This window comes from Myotis davidii, unplaced genomic scaffold (genome assembly GCF_000327345.1).
Source record: "Myotis davidii unplaced genomic scaffold, ASM32734v1 scaffold185, whole genome shotgun sequence".
NCBI classification, from domain to species: domain Eukaryota; kingdom Metazoa; phylum Chordata; class Mammalia; order Chiroptera; family Vespertilionidae; genus Myotis; species Myotis davidii.
Window position 1 is genome coordinate 49,730 of NW_006297811.1, and position 19,704 is coordinate 69,433.

General features: G+C 38.0%; 1 pseudogene; it reads right to left on the reverse strand.

The window, feature by feature from the left end:
• The window catches only part of LOC102774229, a 28,067-nt pseudogene that overhangs the window by 6,905 nt on the left and 1,458 nt on the right, over positions 1-19,704 (reverse strand).

Genomic DNA, 19,704 nt, shown 5'->3' on the forward strand with positions numbered 1-19,704 from the left:
TGGCACCAAGTTATTTTCCAGAATGGCAGTACCATATTACATTCCCTCCAGCGATATATGTGAGATCACCATGCTTTTCCCTGAGCTTGGTGTTGTCACTATCATTATTTTTCTGTTCCAGTAGGTCTGTAGTAATATCTCATTGTGGTTTTAATGTTCATTTCCCTAATAGCTAATGGGGTTGAACATCTTTTCATGTACTTATTTGTCATCTATCCCCTCTTTGGTGAAATGTCTGTTTCAGTCTTTTCCTACTTTTCTAAATGAGATCATTTCTTTTTTTTTAACTGTTGAGTTTTAAGAATTGTTTACATATGTTATGATTCATGATATGTCAGATATGTAGTTTACAAATATTTTCTCCCAGTCTGTCCTTTGCTGGCTTTACTAAATCTGTAAAACTTACCATTTCCTAGAGGTTCTGATCTTCCCTTTACCTTTTAACCTCAAGGGTCAAACTTTCTGGATTCTTATTACAAAAGAAATAGTGTTTTCCCACCTTCACTCTCTATTATAGAGATTTTGACACTTCCTTTTGAGGATGTCTTTTCCCGTTCATTTTGTTTATGGTGATTAGATTATTTTCACCAATATGGCAAGCTCTCATATACTTTTTTTTCAACTTTTAAAATATTCTCTGTATCTATGAGTCTATTTCTGTTCTGCTTGTTCATTTACTTTGTTTTTAGATTCAATGCTGATAGGTATGTACTTATTGCCATTTTATTGTTCAGATGTTTTATCTTTTTCGTAACATTTCATGTCATAGTGGTTTGCTGGTGATGAACTCCTTTAGCTTTTTCTTGTCTGGAAAGCTCTTTATCTGTCCTTCAGTTCTGAATAATAACTTTGCTCAGTACAGCAATCTTGGTTGCCGGGACATGAATATTTATTGCCACTCCTTTCTGGCCTGCAAAGTTTCTGTTGAGAAATTAACTGATAGTCTTATGGGAGCCCCCTTTAGGTAACAGCTTTTCTCATGCTCTTTTAAGATTCTTTCTTTATCTTTAACCTTTTACATTTTAATTGTGATGATGTGTCTTGGTGTGGGTCTTTTGGGGTTCATCTTGTTTGGGACTCTCTGTGCTTTCTGAACTTGTATGTCTATTTCCTTCACTGTGTTAGGAAAATTTTCTGTTATTTTTTTCAAGTAGGTTTTCAATGTCTTGCTCTCTCTGGTCACCTTTTGGCACCCCTGTAATGTGAATGTTGGTACACTTGAAATTGTCCCTGAGACTCCCTACACTACCTTCACTTTTTTGGATTCTTCTTTCTTTCTGCTGTTTTTTGCTTTCTTATATTCCAAATTACCAATTTGATTCTCAGGTCCATCTACTCTACTATTGATTCCCTATAAATTATTCTTGATTTCAGTTAGTGTATCTTTTATTTTGGACTGGTTCTTGTTTATGATTCCCATGTCCTTTTTTATGCTGTTGAAAGTTCTCATTAAGTTCATTGATCATCCTTATAACCAATGTTTTGAACTCTGCATCTAGTGGATTTCTTGTCTCCATTTTATTAAGCTTTTTTTCTGGAGTTTTGTTCTGTTCTTTGATTTGGGACGTTTCTTTGTCTCCTCATTTTGATAGCCTTTCTTTTTATTTCTTTATATTAGGTGGAGCTACTATGCCTCTTGGGCTTGGTAGAGTGGCCTTCTGTATAGGTGTTCTGTATGGTCCAGTGGTACAGCCTTTCTGATCACCCAAGCTGGGCACTCCAGGTGCCTCTCACCACACCATCATTCTCATGTGGGCTGTGTACACCTTCATGTTGTAGTTGAGTCTCGATTGCTGATGGCATCTTGATGGGGGGAATTTACCCCCAGGTCAGTCAGCTACAAGGAGTGGCTGCAACCATGGACCACTGTGGAGGATCACCTGTTCAGGGACCCATCCCAAGAGCAGGACTTACTTCAGTGGGGCACTGGTACCTGCTGAGTCCACCCCTTGAGTGTGTCACTTGTGGAGGTGGTTGGTTGTTTCTTCAATGTTCAGTCATTCTGTCGTTTGTGCTCCACTGGGTATGCTGGCTCTGGGGCCTCCTGGGAGGTGCAGACCAAGTTCACTGCCTGTGTTCTGCTCTGGACCACCCAGCATGAGCTACAAAACTATCTGTAGATGCTGCTACTTGTGCTAGACTTGGAGGTGCCCAGGCGAGACCAAGCTGCCAGCCAAAGCCAGTGGCTCCTAATGCAGGGCCTGGGACCACTTAGCAAGAGGTATGGGGCTTGCTGAGGCCAGATGTTGCTTATTTGAGACCAGAGGCCTGGTGCACGAAATTCGTGCATGGGTAGGGTCTCTAGGCCTGGTGGGCGATCAGGGCCAATCTGTGGGGTGACTGGCGGGGTGATTGGGGCCCCTGCTCGCACCCACCTTGGCTGGCCTGGTGCCACCCGCTTGCCAGCCCTGCCCCCCACTGCCTCCACCAGTCACCTCCCTCTATGAGGCGACTGGCAGGGTGATCAGGGGTGCCCCTGCTGCCATCCACCTTGGCTGGCCTGGCGCCGCCCACTCACTGGCCTTGCCGCTGCCACTGATCAGGGCCTGCAGGCTGGGGGAAGCTCCTGCATTGAGTGTCTGCCCCCTGGTAGTCAGTGCACATCATAGTGGCTGGTCATTCCACCAGTCATTCTGTTATTTGGGCTATTTGCATACTAGGCTTTTATTATACAGGATTTTAGAAAAGTCTGAAGAATGAGTCAAGATAGGCCATTCACATAGAAAAGCCACTGGGAACAGCTTGGGTGGGCTTGAAGTTGGTGGGGTGTGGTCTCAAGGAATCACCATGGAGGGGTGAACAGTGTGAGCCAGGTTGATGGAGACTCAGATATAGTGCCTGTCAGTCAACTCTTCAGCAGGGGACCCCCCCCCCCCCCCCGGCTATGTGGGGCAAAGTTCTCATAAAAGGAATAATGGCATCTGCTAACACTTATATCTGGTAGAAAGTTGCCCCTCCAGCTCTCTTCTTGATACCAGGCACTTCAGTTCCTCCTCATATGTCCCTGGTGACTTTTGAGCTGCTACCCTAGCGCTGGAGCTCAGAGGGAGTGCATCTGGGTAAGTTTATGTGAGGGCCCTTTAAGAGGAACTGCTTGGGAATCCAGCAGTCCTCCATCTCACTCAGCCACAATCTCCACTGGGTTTTATAACCAGAAGTTAGGGGGACTTCTCTTCCTGGCAGTACCATAATGTGAATGTTGGTACACTTGAAATTGGAGGTCTAGTGTGGGGCTTATACCCTTTGCTCCTCAGGAGGGACCTTCACAGCCAAGATCTCTCCTGATTTTAATCCTTGACACGTGTGTGTGGGACCAGCCCTTTCCAAGTCTCTGCCCTTTCTTCTAGTCTCTATGTGGCTTCTTTAATTCTATAGTTATAGGACTTCCACTCAGTTCGATTTCATGCAGTTCTGAATGATGGTTGTTCTGCAGTTGAGTTGTAATGTTGATGTGATTGTGGGAGGATCAAGTATTTGATGTGGTTGTGGGAAGAGGCAAGTACCGCATTTACCTATGTGTCCATCTTAATTGGAAGTCTCATGTACTTTTTAATCTCATTACTATGAAGTTACCCCTTTCAATATCTTACCTAATAATAGACAAACATATAAATTGACCATCCCTCCGATAAGCTCACCAGCCAATCAGGAGAGTTTGCAAATTAACCCAACAAAGATGGCGGTTAATTTGCATACATAGGCGCCCAGCGGCCTGGGTCCTGGGAACATCATGGGCACCCAGGTCACTCCAAGGTAGGCCCCATGTGAGCCCTGAGCAGCATGGAAGGGCCTGAGCCAGGGGGCTCCTGGGCAGGGGGGGAGCCGCCATCGGAGCTGCAGGGGGCCCCTGCCCAAGCCTAAAGCCTCGGCAGAGGCGTTAGGCCTGAGCGGGGGACAGACCCAGCGATCGGAGGGGTCTATGGGTCTCTTGCCCAGGCCTGACGCCTCTGGCCGAGGCGTCAGGCCTGGGCAGGGGCCAAGCCGGCAATTGGTGTGAACTACAGAGGAAACACCTTTTCTGACTGCTCATTGGCTAAGCTCCCTGTATGCCACTGGTAATATTCCTAGTGACTTGGGTAATAAGAATCCAAAAAGGTGATCTAGGGTTTTTTACCACACTCCTGGCGAAAAAAACAAAGGTCCACTGCTGGAGGGCTAAGAAATATCATATCCTTCCCTAGCCGGTTTGGCTCAGTGGACAATGCCTTGGCCTGCTGATGGCAGGGTCTGGGTTCAATTCTGACCAAGGGCATGCACCTAGGTTGCAGGCTCCTTCCTGGCCAGGGCCCAGGTCAGCGCTCATGCAGGAGGCAACCAATCAAAGTGTTCCTCTCACTTTGATGTTTCTCTCTGTCTTTCCCTTTCTCTTCCACATTCTCTAAAAATCAATGGAAACATATCCTCAGGTAAGGATAAAAAAAAATAATGTCATATCCTATGAAAGACACATCTTGAAAATGCCTAAAGAAAGTTGTCATTTTTCATAAAGGGACTGGAGTCTGTGTTGATGAAAAAACCTTGGTGGCTGCGGTGACTGGCAGTGGCTGCAGCAGCAGGGTGATGGGGCTGGTGCCTTCCCCTGATCAACCCTGTCATCTCCCACAAAGGGAGGCCAGACTGCGGCTTATGCCCACTCACCAAGGGGAGCAGGGAGTGGGCCTAAATCATCAGTAGGACATCCCCTGAGTGCTCCCAGTATGTGAGAGGGGGCAGGCTGGGCTGAGGGACACCCGCCTCCACCCCACAGTGCACGAATTTCGTGCATTGGGCCCCTAGTTTATTCATAATTAACCTTAAACAAAAAGCATTTTGTGACTTCTTAAGGTCCTTGGCTTTCTTTTGTTTCTTTGTTTCGCTCTCTTTTTGTTTTTGTGTTGTTATTGTGAGTTTATTTTGTTTTGGTTCTGTGATCATCTATATTTAGTTTCTTTTTTTTTTTTCATTTGTGTGTCAAATTGATCAGCTGACAGCCGTCTGAGTTCAAGCTTTGCCAGGAATTCAGAGGTAAAATCTTTTTGTTCAAAATCTGCTGGCTTCTGTTATCAGTATGAAGGGCTATGATTATTAAACCCTTGTCTTCCTGCCAGCTTGAGAAATATGAAGATAAGTGAAAACTGGAAGTTTTCAGGTCAACCTCAGACTTACTGCTGTGCCAGACATTGTATGCTCCGATGACTTCTGCTCTCAGGAGTCAGGAGGCATTTACTTTTTCAGCAACTGGAGTTTGATTTCCTTCGTTATCATGCTGCTGAGCGCACACTGGCAGTGAGGGTGATTGAATGGAAGCTAGAGCCATGCTGTCCTGTCACTTACCCTGCTGGTAACAGAGTCAGGCAAGGACCCACATCCTCCACTTTCCTGTATAGCATGAGTCTGAAAACCAAAGAAACTGAGATGTTTTGTCATTCTTTATTTCACAAAGGAAACTTTTTTTCACAGCATGAAAAGATAACTAAATGGAATTTACTTAAACTTTCTAAGTAATTAGTCTGTACGTAGAGATTTCAATTAATGATTCCATATGATAGAATTGTCAAACAATCCAAAGTTTTATAAATTAGTATTATAATAAATGCTAAGCAAATATAAATATTTGCACTTTGTATATGTGGGTACCTAGAACACTTTCTAGTTATATTTTGCCTTCATTTTTAGATTACCCTGACAATCACCCCGAGTTGCTGGGTGACGAAATTATTATGGGACTAGCTCAGAATTTGCTATATTGAGGGTGGAGGAGAGAGAGGTTTTTCTCTACTGCCCCTAGATAAAGCATATGAAAATCTGTTTCTGTCTGCAGTGAATTCCTACTCCTTACCAAAGGAACAATAGATACCATTTATAAAAACAAGGATATTTGTGCACGTTGCTAGGTTACTCAATTTTGAGCCTTTTTCTTTACAATACATAATCATAAAAAAACTCAGAGAGATGCAGAGATAAGAAATAAGAAGAGGAAATCAGTAGTCTGAGTATATGGGAAATTGTTATCATGAAGACACTGGATATGGTAATAAATAGATTACTAAAAAAGGAAAGACATTTGAACACTAGCCAAGAAAGGATTCCAGTTAATTACAAACTATAGTAAACTACTTCCAATTTTAAAGCCCCAATTTTTATTTTTCTAACTTCCTCAGAGGTGGGCATTTTGGTGTTGATCCTTAAAACATTTTGTACTGAATGCAATGATAATTTCCCTTAAATTACACAAAAAAGTGATCCACTCATCTTGGTAACTTAGTACCCTCATCCCCACGTTGTTTCTCGTCTCACTGAGATCCTCATAACCCTGGTATTCATCTCTAATGAGATATCGGATTTCCTGTAAATGAACCTGATTCACCTGAAGAATCTTGTAATTCGTAGTAGGCACTCTTGCATGTGCTCTGTAACATACAGATATATAAAATATGAAAACTATTTGTCCCTGTCAGGCTGGTCTGTTGGCCATTTGGCCACCTGGCTGTCCCTCCTCCCTTTTGTTGCTCCTTGTCGTCCACTCTCTCCTCCTGTCTGTGCTGAGGTCCAAGGACTTTCTCTCCACCTCTAGATCACACCAGGCTCTTTTCTGCCTCCATGTGTTTCTACTTATTTTAACTCCTGGCCAAGCCACCTTCTCAAGGAAACCCTTCCCTGAGCACTATGTACTACTTAGAGCTCGCTGTTATGTCTCCTGCAAACCTCTGTGGATGTCCTTTCTACGACTTCCTCATATGTATTTCCCCCACTATAATATAGAACTCTGTGGAGGTAGGGACATTGTGGGCTCTGAAATATTTGATTGGCAAATGATTAAATAAGTGAACTTTGAAAAATCAATGTTAAGGTCCTGAAGGCTTCCTGGAAAAGGGCATTTGAGCTGAATTTGAAAAGTGGATCCTGTGAAGATAGCAGGGCATAGGAAAACAGAGTTTGAGAAGAGAGGCTTATGTTATAAAATAGTAAGCTTTGCAATGGAGGTAGGCCTGTGCATGTCTGTACTGGGTTCTGAGGGAAGTAGGGATAAATAAAGAATAAGCTTTGGGGAGCCAGGAAAACCTTCTAACTAGGGGAGGGAAGTGATCACAACGGTGACAGTGTAGAGTCTGGTAGATGAATAAGACAGTGTGCAGTAATTGCTAAGTAGTAAAAATCTCCACACTCCACTTTCTGTCTTGCTGATTTTTTGCCTCATCAGTGACTCAGCTCATTAATGCCCCAGGGTGAATCAGAACAGAAGTCAAAACTGGAGTTATTTGGTCAGCAATTGCTTACTGATGCCTACTCTGTGTCAGGCATTGTACCCCTAACACAGTGGACTGTGAAAATCAGTGTACATGACACTTTGCAATGTTGGTTTTGCACACCTAATTTAAGACACAACTCAAAAGATTTGCCTATTGATACTTGAGCCAGTGAAGACAAAGCTGGCAAAAAAAGCCATCCTAAATGGGGGAGGGGGAGGAGGGATGTATTTAAGTTAATAAATGTAATCAATTTCTTCATTACTCTGCACAGTAATACTTAGATATCTGGAAACAACCACAGATAAGAAATATAACCATTGAAAATGTTTCTTTTAAGAAACTCCAAAAGCTGCATGGAAGCATATGTTGTTTTCTTGTCAGTTTTGCTTCTTATGTGTCATTTGCTCCCTGGAGATAGATTTTCTTCTTCTGCCTGGACCTACACACATAGCCCACTCTGGCTGTAACATTCTTAGATTCCTTGCATCACACATTTTATCTTGTTTTGAAACTGGAGTACAATGGCTTATTTCACTAATTTTGCATTTGTTATAAAGCTGAATTCTAGTGAAATAATTCAGTTAGCAAAGGTATTGTTTGTTTTGCACAAAAAGTGGTATGTTTTAGTCTTGAAACTAGTTAATATTGTTATTGCCACAGAAAAGGTCACCTCCCCCCAAATATTAGTGCTCAGAGCTGTTGCTTATTGATAGGGAAAGGGAGTTGCCATAGTAATCTAATAGTCTCAGAGGGAATGCGGTCATGGCCTTAAGCATCCGGCAACCCACCCTGTTTGGAAAGCCCCTCTGAAAAGAATTTCCTTCATGGAAATTGATTTACTGAAATAAAAGTAGTTAAATTTCTGTAGCTCAGATTTGTCCATAGGTTTGTTTTGCACAATCACCTTCTGTAATGAAAAGAAAAGCATTTATAATAAACACAATCTATTTGGTTCTGTACAAGAATGAGGTTAAATATATTGCATGTTAATTATTTCATAAATATGTTCGCAAACACTCTAACAACCTTTACTCTTTCTCATATGATCTATAGACTTGAAAACCAACAAGATGCCTATCAAATGTATTTATCAATATTTGGGGTTTCAGAGTTCAGCAAGTGTTCTGAGGTGGGGAGGGAAGTCGTGGCATGAAAGAAATGTGCGCAAGCCATGCTAAGTGACTTAATACTCATGTATAATAATTGTACAACAGTAACATAAACCTGCCATCGGTAGTTCTGAACTTTAAATTATTTGCAGGTGGCTTGATGCGTGAACACTGTGTTTACAGGACCGAGACTGCACATTTGCTCTGCAGCTGTGTTGAACGGTATCAGTTTGGCGCACAGCATGATTGTTTTGGAGGGAGAATACTAGTAGACACTTTAGATCCCTTTTGGCAATTCTGAGGTAACTGAAGCACCTACTGCTGAAGTGAATCATATGTACTTATTAGATTTGCTACATAATTAGTATATGTGGGAACCCAAGGAAAATCCTTGTGGGTTGTTGATTTGTATGTCAAATATATGTATGCTCATTTAGGGAACCAGGAATTGAAAATGATGAAATTCTAATGCATCGTAACCCAGATATATTACATATTTTTTTAAATCACGCTTTTAAAAGCAATACTTTCCCAGGGATGACTGAAATGCTTGTCCAAACAACTGGGACCCATCTATTTCCGTCCACGGGGATGGGCTCATGTGTGCACAGCCACGACTGCACTTATATGTGTGTAACTAGCTTTGCACTTAGAATGTGAGAGCCCACAGCTATTAATAAACACCCCAGTTCAGCTGTGGAGACTGTGCCAATAACCACTAATCGAAGCTGGCAAGGATTCCAGCTGAGACAGGAATCCATACCGCACTTAAATGTACATTTTAATTTAAGATTAATTTAATTGCAATGTCTTATCTGTTGTTTTAACTGCATAAAAAGAATTTTATCCTTAAAAGACATTTATTGAAATACTTCAGAAATTTTCTTCTGTAGTTTCAGATTTCTACAAAGTGAGTTAACGATAGGAATAGCTATAAGTATTTGCTGTGAGGAGAGGATTGAGTTTCATATTCCCATTTAAGTTAAGGTTAGGATAAAATTTGTAACCTATGTTCATTTAAAATATTTTTTTAATCTATCAAAAAGGTGTCACATTCTTAACAGATTACATTACTGTCTAAGATCATGTAGTTTCTATCATAGATAAGGAAATAAATGAAAGGGAGCAAATTAAATTTCCTTGTGGAGCACTTTGATTCTTTTATTTAAATTTACAGCGCACAATAGGTTGAACAACCAGTTTTCCTGAGACTTCACTGCTTCAGGACTCAAAGTGACAGCTCACGCCCTGCACTCCAGCAAGCTGCTAGGAATAAAACAGAAACAAGTCCACTCGTGTCCATCCTTCCCCTCATTTGTACATCTTCTCCCAGCAGGCACCTAAAAGGAGCAAACATAAATCTGAGCCTAACCTACTGTAATTCTAATTTAAAAGACCCATCTGTGCTCTGCCCCACCGCAAGAAAGAGGTACTAAACTGTTTAGCTCCCCCCCGCCCCCTGCACCTCCTGGAAACCTACACAGCAGAGAAAGGGAGAGCTCCATGGCTCTTGTGAAATAAGAGAAAAAATTCTAGAAATATATTTAAAGCTGTGTTACTTTCACCTTAATTCTCCTACTCCATGCCTTCTGAAAAAGGAGACTAGTAAGTCATACTTTTATGAGATTATTGAAAGGCAAGGGTTAGCAAATTCTGGCCATGGCCCAAATATAGCCCACCCCTCATTTTTTTATAGCCGGTAAGCTATTTCCAGTCTAGCCTACACAGCACACAGCATAACCAGCGATGTAGCAAAGGTTTTTACAGCTTTTTATTAAAGTTTTTTAAAGTTTTGATTGGACTTGACAAATATAAGCAGACAGTTCAACCAGTTTTTCTTTCACGGATATAATGATAATGCTAGATACAAATATTGCCATGTATCCAAGAAAGACTCTTTGGTCCACTATTTCATCTTAAATCTTTCTCAGTACACTAGAGATTAAAGAGGAGAGCTGGTTTAAATACCAGTAAAACTGGGAGCACCTTAAACTTGGCCAGCCTCAGCACCTCACTTGTGCCACCACAGAGTTTGTTGAAAGGATTGAGACTATACAAATAATTACAATTGTTTATTACTAAGTAAGAACATCTCCTTGGTTACTATTTAGTGAATCTGGCTTTTCTGTTCTCTTGTATGCATGTCCATACTCCTTTTTCTGAACCCATGGGCATATGGACAAACATTTCTTTTCCTATAGGCTGCCATGTGGATATTTGCCAGAATGTGTTGATTAAACACAGAATTGCTTGTTTGTGTCCATGTATGTTATGCACATCATTGTGTGTGATATATGACACAGGGAAACTTCTGCGATCTCTTTCAGAGAGGCAGTGCTGTGTGTTAGCCTCTGATTCCTAATTGTGGGAGTTGATTGAATTGATATAGTTCAGACTCAAATAAGTAGATAGAGAATAGTAAGTCAATGCTCAGGTCCATCTAAATAAATTATGTGAACATTACCATTTTATATGAACTATAAATTTAGTTCATCTAAATTTATTAATAAATAGTTCTTTTGGGCAGTTCTAATATTATATTTTTACACTTAACTATAAAACATCCAGAGCTAGGTCCCAGCCCCTAACCACCCCTCACAAATGTATCTGTGGTTTTATCAAACTTATTAGAAATTTGTCCATACCCAGCATTCAATATGTGGAGACTTGGCACACAGTGTACCCAATATTGGGAGCAAAAAGGGAGGTGTCTATATTTAACCCCCTAATTCTGAAATATCTCTCCATTCTTGAAATTCTAATATGAAAATGTATGTATGCAAATGTATTGACATTCAATCTGAACAAATTCTTTGTAAGAAATATTAACCACCTTTGCAGGTAGAAACATAGATATGTAAATATAGTAAAAAGGAAATTTTACTTGGGATTCTGCATTTTATTTTAATTTGATACAGACAGTAATTACAATTGCAAGATTTAATGAATAGGTCAAATTCATTATGTTAGCAAACGCCATCCTCATATAAATAATGAGAGCATTTACAGGCCTTTCCTTACTCATATCAGGTTGCTGCCAGAAACTTGTTTGCATTGTTAATTTGTTCCATTATTAAACTTTGGAAGTGCAACTACTACTGGGATTCAATTAACAGGTTTTGACCACATCTCCAATTATTGATGGTAGCTTAGGACATTTATTTCTGCTGTGCTTTTCCTAGTAAAATTGCAGTGATCCAGTGACCGAATTAAACTGCTGAAAAATAACTTAATATGATTTATTCACTCAGCAAAATCAAGCTTAAAGATTGTGTTGCTATGACAGCCAAGATTAACTTTAAAAAAATGTTTAATTTCAGTAAAAACATTGACACATCTCTATTGGCATTAAGTTGATTTCCCCCTTTTCTTCCCTTATTTAACAAGCATTCTATTAAACATAAGCTAAAAGACAAACTAGAAATCAAACACTTAAATAGAAGGAAAAAGCAATTGAAAAGCCTTCTATAATATAACAAAAACATATCATTTTTAAAATAGAAAGTTTTTAGCATTATGTTTTAAATTCAGCTTCTCAAACTTTGTAGAAAGATGGTGCCCGATAGGGGGAAATCATGATTCTAGTAGTTTCGTTTTGCAATTAGCCTTGAAACTTAAAAACAGGTTGCAAAATTGGGAAACTGACAAATCCTAACAGAAACGTTTAGTGCAGGTTCAGTTCCCAAATTCTAAGAGAATATATTTTCCATGTCATGAGACAAAGGAATCGTCAGGTTGCTTTAGCCAGGATTCATTTCTGCCTTCCGAGCACCATGTAGTGGTGTTGGAATGCTAAATGAAGAATTTCGTGGAAAAAAACAGAAAAAGTGAATGCTTTGTAGGATCCTCAAATGTTGCTCTGCCGGAGTATTTTGAATTTCCTGGTGCCAAGCCAAGAAAAAATCCTACCTTACAGAGAGCGATTTGTTCATGCGATGACTCAAGGCTGCAGGTCGCTTATGTTTATCGTTATGCATCCACATTCGAAAGCAATTTCACTTTCGAGCTTTGCTGCCGTTCATGCTGTTTCTATAGGAAGACTTTGAACTGTAAAAGTTAAGAAGCTTCAGGGTCTGTGGAAATTTGAGAGCCTTGCCCCTTTTTTCTACTCTATTGAATATAAATTGTTTTAACAAAAGCAGTGGAGCCACAGTACATTTTAAATGTCAAGATTTGCACATGGTATATCTCAAAAAAATATAAACTTTAGACTTCGAACTTTTAAAACCTCAGAACATTTTTGGAGACTGATTGCAGCAAATAAACAGAATGTGTTGTAGAAAGATTTAATGAAGAAATGATTATTTTAGCCACGTTTCTCACTGTGCTCTTCAGGTGGAAATGGTAAGGCAGCTTTGGATCATAGCTCAAGGCTGTAGCTAGGGGAACCTTTGAAAGCAGAACCAAGCTTTTATAGGTTTACCTGGAAAACCATAGTGGTTTGGATGGGGTGCTGGTTTTACCTTTGTGATTGCTAGTTTAGTTTTTATGAAAATTAAAATGAATTAATATTTATAAAACATTTACTATCATCCCTAGACCATAATGAACACTATTATTTTTAAGTGATTTTAGGTAAGATAAAATCTAGAAACTTATCACTTGCTTTCATTTATTTCTGATTTTAAAAATAATGAAATTCATAAAACTATCATTTTGAAAAGAAAGCAATCTATATTATATAGTAAATTACTGATTTTAATGTTAAATTTTGATATTGAAATTTGTTCTACTTCAATTTGAAGTTAATGTATCGAGATTCATAGATAAGTCTACATTAACATGCTTGTCTTCTGACATGACGAATGAATTTGAACCACAAATCATTTCTACACATATTTTAATATCATATTCCAACTTTGTTTTAGATAGCTAGACTGTATCCAGGGAAACCTGTTTAGAGCAGAAATAGTATTTCTAACTTCAGAAAGTAAACTTTCATTTTAAAAATGGAATTGGAATTTAAATGAAAATCCTATTTAGAATTCAGTTTCATTCTTTAAGTAGCTGGAAAAAACCTTAGAAAACAACAATTGTACCCAATTTGTCAATAATTTGCATTGAAGAGGGAAAAAATGGAATTTTTTTTTTAAAAAAATCAGCAGGCATTGAATACATTCCAGTGAAGTTGAGTAATAGAGATCTCAGCTTTTAATTTAGTCAAGTTTATGATTTTACATGGCAGTTTTGCAGAAATAGTTGGATTTGACTGTAATGTTTCAGGTGTTCTACAAATCTAGATAAAATTACATTAGTCACATACTGTTTTATTTGGTTATATAGGTTCATTTGTGTTTTAAAAGTGAGATACCTCATGTCAACAAGTGTTTGCCGAAGGTGCCTCATGTAAGTGGTATTAGAAAAATAAGATAAACATATTTCTAATGTTTGGGGAGCATTCTGTTAGTTTGGAGGTAGATTAGAGACTCTGTTGTCTGAAGAATTAATTTCATAAATTTGTGCTCTAGAGAAAATCAGTATGAACTAATATATGTTTTAAGCTTTTTCAAAATATGATACATAATATTTAAATCATTTGCTTAAATGAAAGTAGTTTGGAATTGCTGACATAGTGCCTTTCCAGGTTTCTTTGACTCCTTTGCTGAGAAAGTATGATTTAAGACACCAGAATCATTTTTTCTCATCTGCTACAACTCATGTTTAGGCTATGGGCACGTTTTCATGACAGATTTAAAACAAATATTCTCTGATAATATTTGGAAGCTGGGGAAATCTAACCTTACATAAATAATTAGGACTAATCAACTTATAATCTAAAATAAGTTTCTAAGTTCATGGACTTTAAAGCTATCAAATATACATCATTTTGGTATATTAGTTTTTCTCATAGTTTTAGAGTTTACCTCTTTCAGTGCTCATTATGACATCTGGACATCTAATTACATTTAGAAGCAAAGTCTCTATTGTTTTATTAATAATAATAGACAAGGACCAAGCGGTATTGGAATTTAATTTTAAAATTCAGCACTTTCACAAGTAATTAAAAGCTCTTAATGTTTTCTCCTAGAGAATAAATAACTTTATAATTTATATATCTTGTTCAATGCTCATTACATTTACAGCTTAATTTACCCTCCCATTCCCCCCTCTTGGAAACAAAAATATATTCTCATAGTTTATGGTGGCATAGTAACAATTATGTGGTATAACTGGGTCTTTTTGTTTGAAAAGTAATTTAAAAATCAGTTTTTGAGTTATTACTTTAAGAATAAGTTGTGGACTGATGTTTCTTATTGATCCAAGGAAGAACATAAAATCCTGATTTATCCAATAATCCCATAGGCAGTGCATGTCTATTTTGATTTGTGATGTGTTTCTCATTACAGTGTCCTGCTTTTCTGCTTTTCCATTAAATATTTAGGAAATTTCCTTCAATATTTTTTCAGGGAAAGGTTTCATTAGCCAATATCATCTCTAAGAAAATAGGAATACTTATTTTTTTATCTCACTTTAAACTTCATAACTTCAACTTAAGATCATATGCATGTATTCTTGCACAGTGGGTTATATGCAACTTTATGTCATTGAAGACCTGAATAAAAATTATTCCAAAATTGTCCTTAGAAAGAAATATGAGTCTGGAATTGCCTTAAATTAAAAAACAAAAGTGAAATAGTTGCTTTTAAAATAAACCAAGTAATATTATATGGTCTTTATTCTTGACCCAATTTTTTTGAAGTATGTATGTCTTGATTACATTCATTTATCTACTTTTACTTGTAACCTTCCAGTAGCTTACTGAGAGGCTACTTTTCTATAGTAGCACTGCTTGGAAATGATGGTTTTTTTTAGAGGAAATTTTAAAACCGTTTCCATAGCTCTTGACTATAGTCTTAGGAACTGGCAATTAGTGTCTAGGTCCCCGCTTCCCACCAGGGAGCAGCACTGGGCCTGAGAGCAGCCCCACAGACTCCCTCTCAGTGATTACCACCCTCCTTCCTCATACAGCACTTACATTTAGTTTTGGTATTTCCTTACATTTTTAAAAGGCTTAGTAAGTGTCCAGCAAATGGTAGCTGTTGAGGCTCTGTGCTTATAAGGGACATTATTTCTCACCGTTGATTCTTTTGTGTACCAGAATCTTGTCTTTAATGATGATTTGTTCTATCATTTCAGATACCTTGTGTTTATTATAACTTGCAAAATCTTAGAAGGAAAACCAACACCTCACAGTTATTGAGCCACTGTGATGTGTCAAGCATGAAACTAGGTACTTCTCATAGGCTACTTCACAATCTAGGGAAGCAAACAGGCAAGGGAACAATAGTGTTACAAAATAGTAGGAAGATACTATAGCAGAATTTTTAATACTTCTATTTTGCTGTTGAGTAATCCGAGGCTAGGAGAGGTTAAATCACAGCAGAGCATAGATTCCCTTCAGACAGAATTCCAAATCCCATGCTGTAAAAATTATATTATCAGCCCTGCCATAAAAAACAAAAAGATTTGTTGAGAGTGACTGAAGCCACAGTGTGGAATGCCTGAGACTGATTTCAGTGATGTAACTCCTGTGATGTGGTGACAGGAGAATTTAGGGTTGATGTACTTCAAACTTCAATGGGGAAATGGGGTTAAATGCTGAGTGATCCTGAGTGATCCCACGGAAACCCTCATATGGGTGCATTTACATGCACATACACCACAACAAAATATATGTAGGTGTTACTACATAACTGGTTTAGGGTTCACTTTCAGTCCTTGTAACTGGATTCAGGGTGAAGCTTTGAACCACAAGTGGCGGGAGAGAAGTTCCTCTTGGCACCTGTCTGGGTTCTCTTCTGTTGCCCCTAGTTACATGTTACACTATGATCTGCTTTGGAACCTCGCCGTCACATCTGTCAGTGTTTTCCATGTCAAGCTCCCCCGGGAGAGAACCCAGCAACTGATAATTCCCATCTTAACTCCTGTGCTGGATACTACCTGTAATCCTCACAGTAACTGGTAGGTTAGGTAATTATTTCTTCCTAGTTTTCTACGGATTACTATGTCTGAATCAAAAATCATCAAATGCAGTTTTTAAAATATGAGTGTGTTATTGAATACAAAGAAGAGTATGATTAATGGAAAAGAAGAACAATTACTCTGAATTGTTTGGAAACTATAGAGCACATGGTTTCTATAGTTACGGTGTCATACTGTGGTGTATAATAAGAGAGAGAGATACTTTGTGGAGGATTAATTGGGTACATTTATCTACAAATCTGCCAATGAGATCCAGTACTTTTCTAAGACTGTGTAAGTGTGTGTGTTTTCCTGTGTGTACAATTTCTGTATGAAGACAAAAACTGATGCAGAACAAAGAAAGACTACCCACACATAAATCATTTGTCCATGAACCAGTTCATTGGGAAGTAACTGTGTACAGCTGCTGACCAAACATCTTATTTCCAATTGCTTTAAAGGAAGTTTAACAGAAGTCCATGGAAGGAAACATTTAAATTTCTTTAATACAGTTTAGTTAGCAAAGTGTTAAAATTTCAAACTTTTGTTCAGGGAATAGCTTTATAAAATTAATCACAGTCTTCTAAGTCCTTGAATTATCTTCCATAACTTTTACAGTATATTTTATATACTTCTATATAGAATGTTATAATCATTTAATTCTATATAATTTACAGTAATTGTTTTCAAATTAAGGAAGTGCTGTATATAAAATAACAACTGTGTGTTTGTTAATTACATAAAATAGGAACTATTCACATAAAAAGCTAACTCATCACTTTACTCTTTACCTTTATTTTAGTCCTTTTAATTACAAAAATAATACTGTGTCATAAAATCTCCAACAATACTTAGAAAGTACGAAGTGGAGTCCTTTCTCACCTCCTGCCATTCCCAGTATCAAAGGGTAACTACTGTTTATAGTTGAAGTATGACCATACAGACCTTTTTTATGCCCATGCAATCATAGATGCACCCTCGTAAAAAGTGATTCTCATTCTTGGGGAATTAGAAGCATTGCTATTTGAAAAAAAATTTGGTTTGATGATTTTAGTCATTTTGCTAAAAGGAGTGATTTTCACAAATACAGATTATTTTGTTATAAGCCAGCTTTTAGGAGTAGTCCCTTGATTTTCTGTATTTTGCAGTGTCCATGGATAGTTCGTGTATGATGGAAAATCAGCCCGTGTCAACTAACATAATAAAACTGAGTTAATCCCAAATTGACAATTTAAATCCCTTTAAAATTACTTGTCGAAATCAAGAAACAATCCACTCAATCTGTCGTTTCTTTTAAGCTTATTAATAGTGGAATTTCTTAGGTGACTCTTTAAATCATATGTATGCAAGGTTCTCAAGTTGATACTGAGATTTCCTGTTGCTAGGAGAAGCTAACACTTATTTGGTGTTGGATACTGTAAGTCATAGTGCTTATTGGAGGCGGGGGAGGTGTGTATAAATGGCCAGTTGGTGCCCTTTGGAGCTAATTTGCCCTGTCTCTGTGTCCTTTCTGTTCTGATATACTTGTCACTAGAAGAAATAGGCACAGAGGGTAGGGATTATGCATCAAGCATCAGGATTCTTTCATGTAAAATTTTCCCCTCAAATTTAATGTGAAAATACAGTTGGTAAAATATATAAGAAAATGTGGATCTCCTCAAATCCTTCGTGAAGCAAAGCAATGTAGAAATCAAGTATATAAAAAAAACCCCAAGGTTTTATTTCAGGTAATAGCTGTGAATGAGAAAATTGATATATTCCTAAGAATATTTTAATCACATCTCTCTCTTTTTCAGATTTTTTTTAATGCTCTAAAAATTATGTTTTCAAATTTAACATGTTATAACATGTTTTTTTCCTCTGAAGATAATTTACTACAGGATTTTTCTGTAGTTGAGATTCTGTGGTTTTTCAACCAGGTTGCTAGCCTCACAGAGTCCATGCTGTCTCAGAGGAGACAGATAGTTAGGCAGCTACAGTGGACTGTGCTGAGTGCAGCGCCGTAGTCCAGGCAGAAGTCCTTTCTTTGTTGGTGGTGGTGCAGGACCTGGTGGGGTGGGGGGTGGGGGGGACGGGTGTCAGAAAGACTTCCCAGAAGATACGGCTCCTTAAGTGATGCCTGAGAATGTTTGCTCATTAGTTAGGCAAAGAGCAATGGTCCTGGGAGATCAGTGGCCAAGAGTCAAGGGATCTACGGAAGCCTGGTGGTGAGAGACTGGAACATAGTCAAGTAACTGGTAGAAGTTCAGTGTGGCTGCATAGAGTAATTATAAACATTTATTATGATAATATGTTTATTGTATATAAAACTTGAAAAATACAGGAAACAAGAAAGCATACTATCACTAATTTCAAGCCACAGAGTTTACTGTGAACATATTGTTATGATTGTCATGCCTTACATTTGTATTTGTAGAACAGCATGTTTGGTATAGTCTGGGTTTGGCTTGAACAGTAGATATGTATGTAGGCATAAAATGCATATACATATATGAAAACATTTTAAGTAAAACTGGGATCATGCCAAACATGCTATTTGTGACCTGATTTTTTTAACCTGCTATTTTCACATTACAATAGACTTATTTTAATGCCCTTGGATGTAATTGTATGTTAAGTTGGAATGTTTCATTTCTGTGAGAAAAAGAAAGATATCTTCTTTTTTTTTCACAATAGATCTTTTAATGACTATTTTAAACATTAAGAGTATTGTATTAGTGAACACCTTATCTCTTTGAACATTTATTCAATGTATTAAATAATTTATAGAGAGAAATAAGTTTTGTGTTCTGTACAAATTAAAGGACCCATGAATATATCGCTCGAATTCACAGTGGTCTCAGCAGAAAATAAACAGTTCACAATTTAAACAGAATTCATAGCATTACAAAAGTTTACAGAACTCCTCTCATCATTTTGTCTAACAGCAAAGATTACAATGACAGCACTGAAAGATCAGAATGTAAAAATATTTGTGCGAAACTGCATTAATTGTTCTTACCATTTAATAGAGGTAAAACCTATGAACACACAAGGACGATAATAAAGACAAACTATATTGAAAATCATTCTATTTTGGGTTTCAAACAACATGGATTATACTATTACTAAACATTAAAGAAAATGTGGCACCATGAGCAGCAGGAGCAACAGATGATTTCGGCAGTTGTGCCAGCCAATGTGAAGTTGGCACTGGAATATGCCGAAGCTTACCTTCACACCAGCCATCCATCTTAAAGACTGGAAACAACTATAGGGTTTACACCTCACCTCAATGTCTTTATTCTTGAAATTTGTAGATCATAATGACATAGTTAAGAAAGTCCTTCCCCCCTTCTCAAGGAGTGTTTCTTGTGTCACTGGAAATCCTTAGAAAAGTTGAATCATAGACTCTCTGGTCTTCC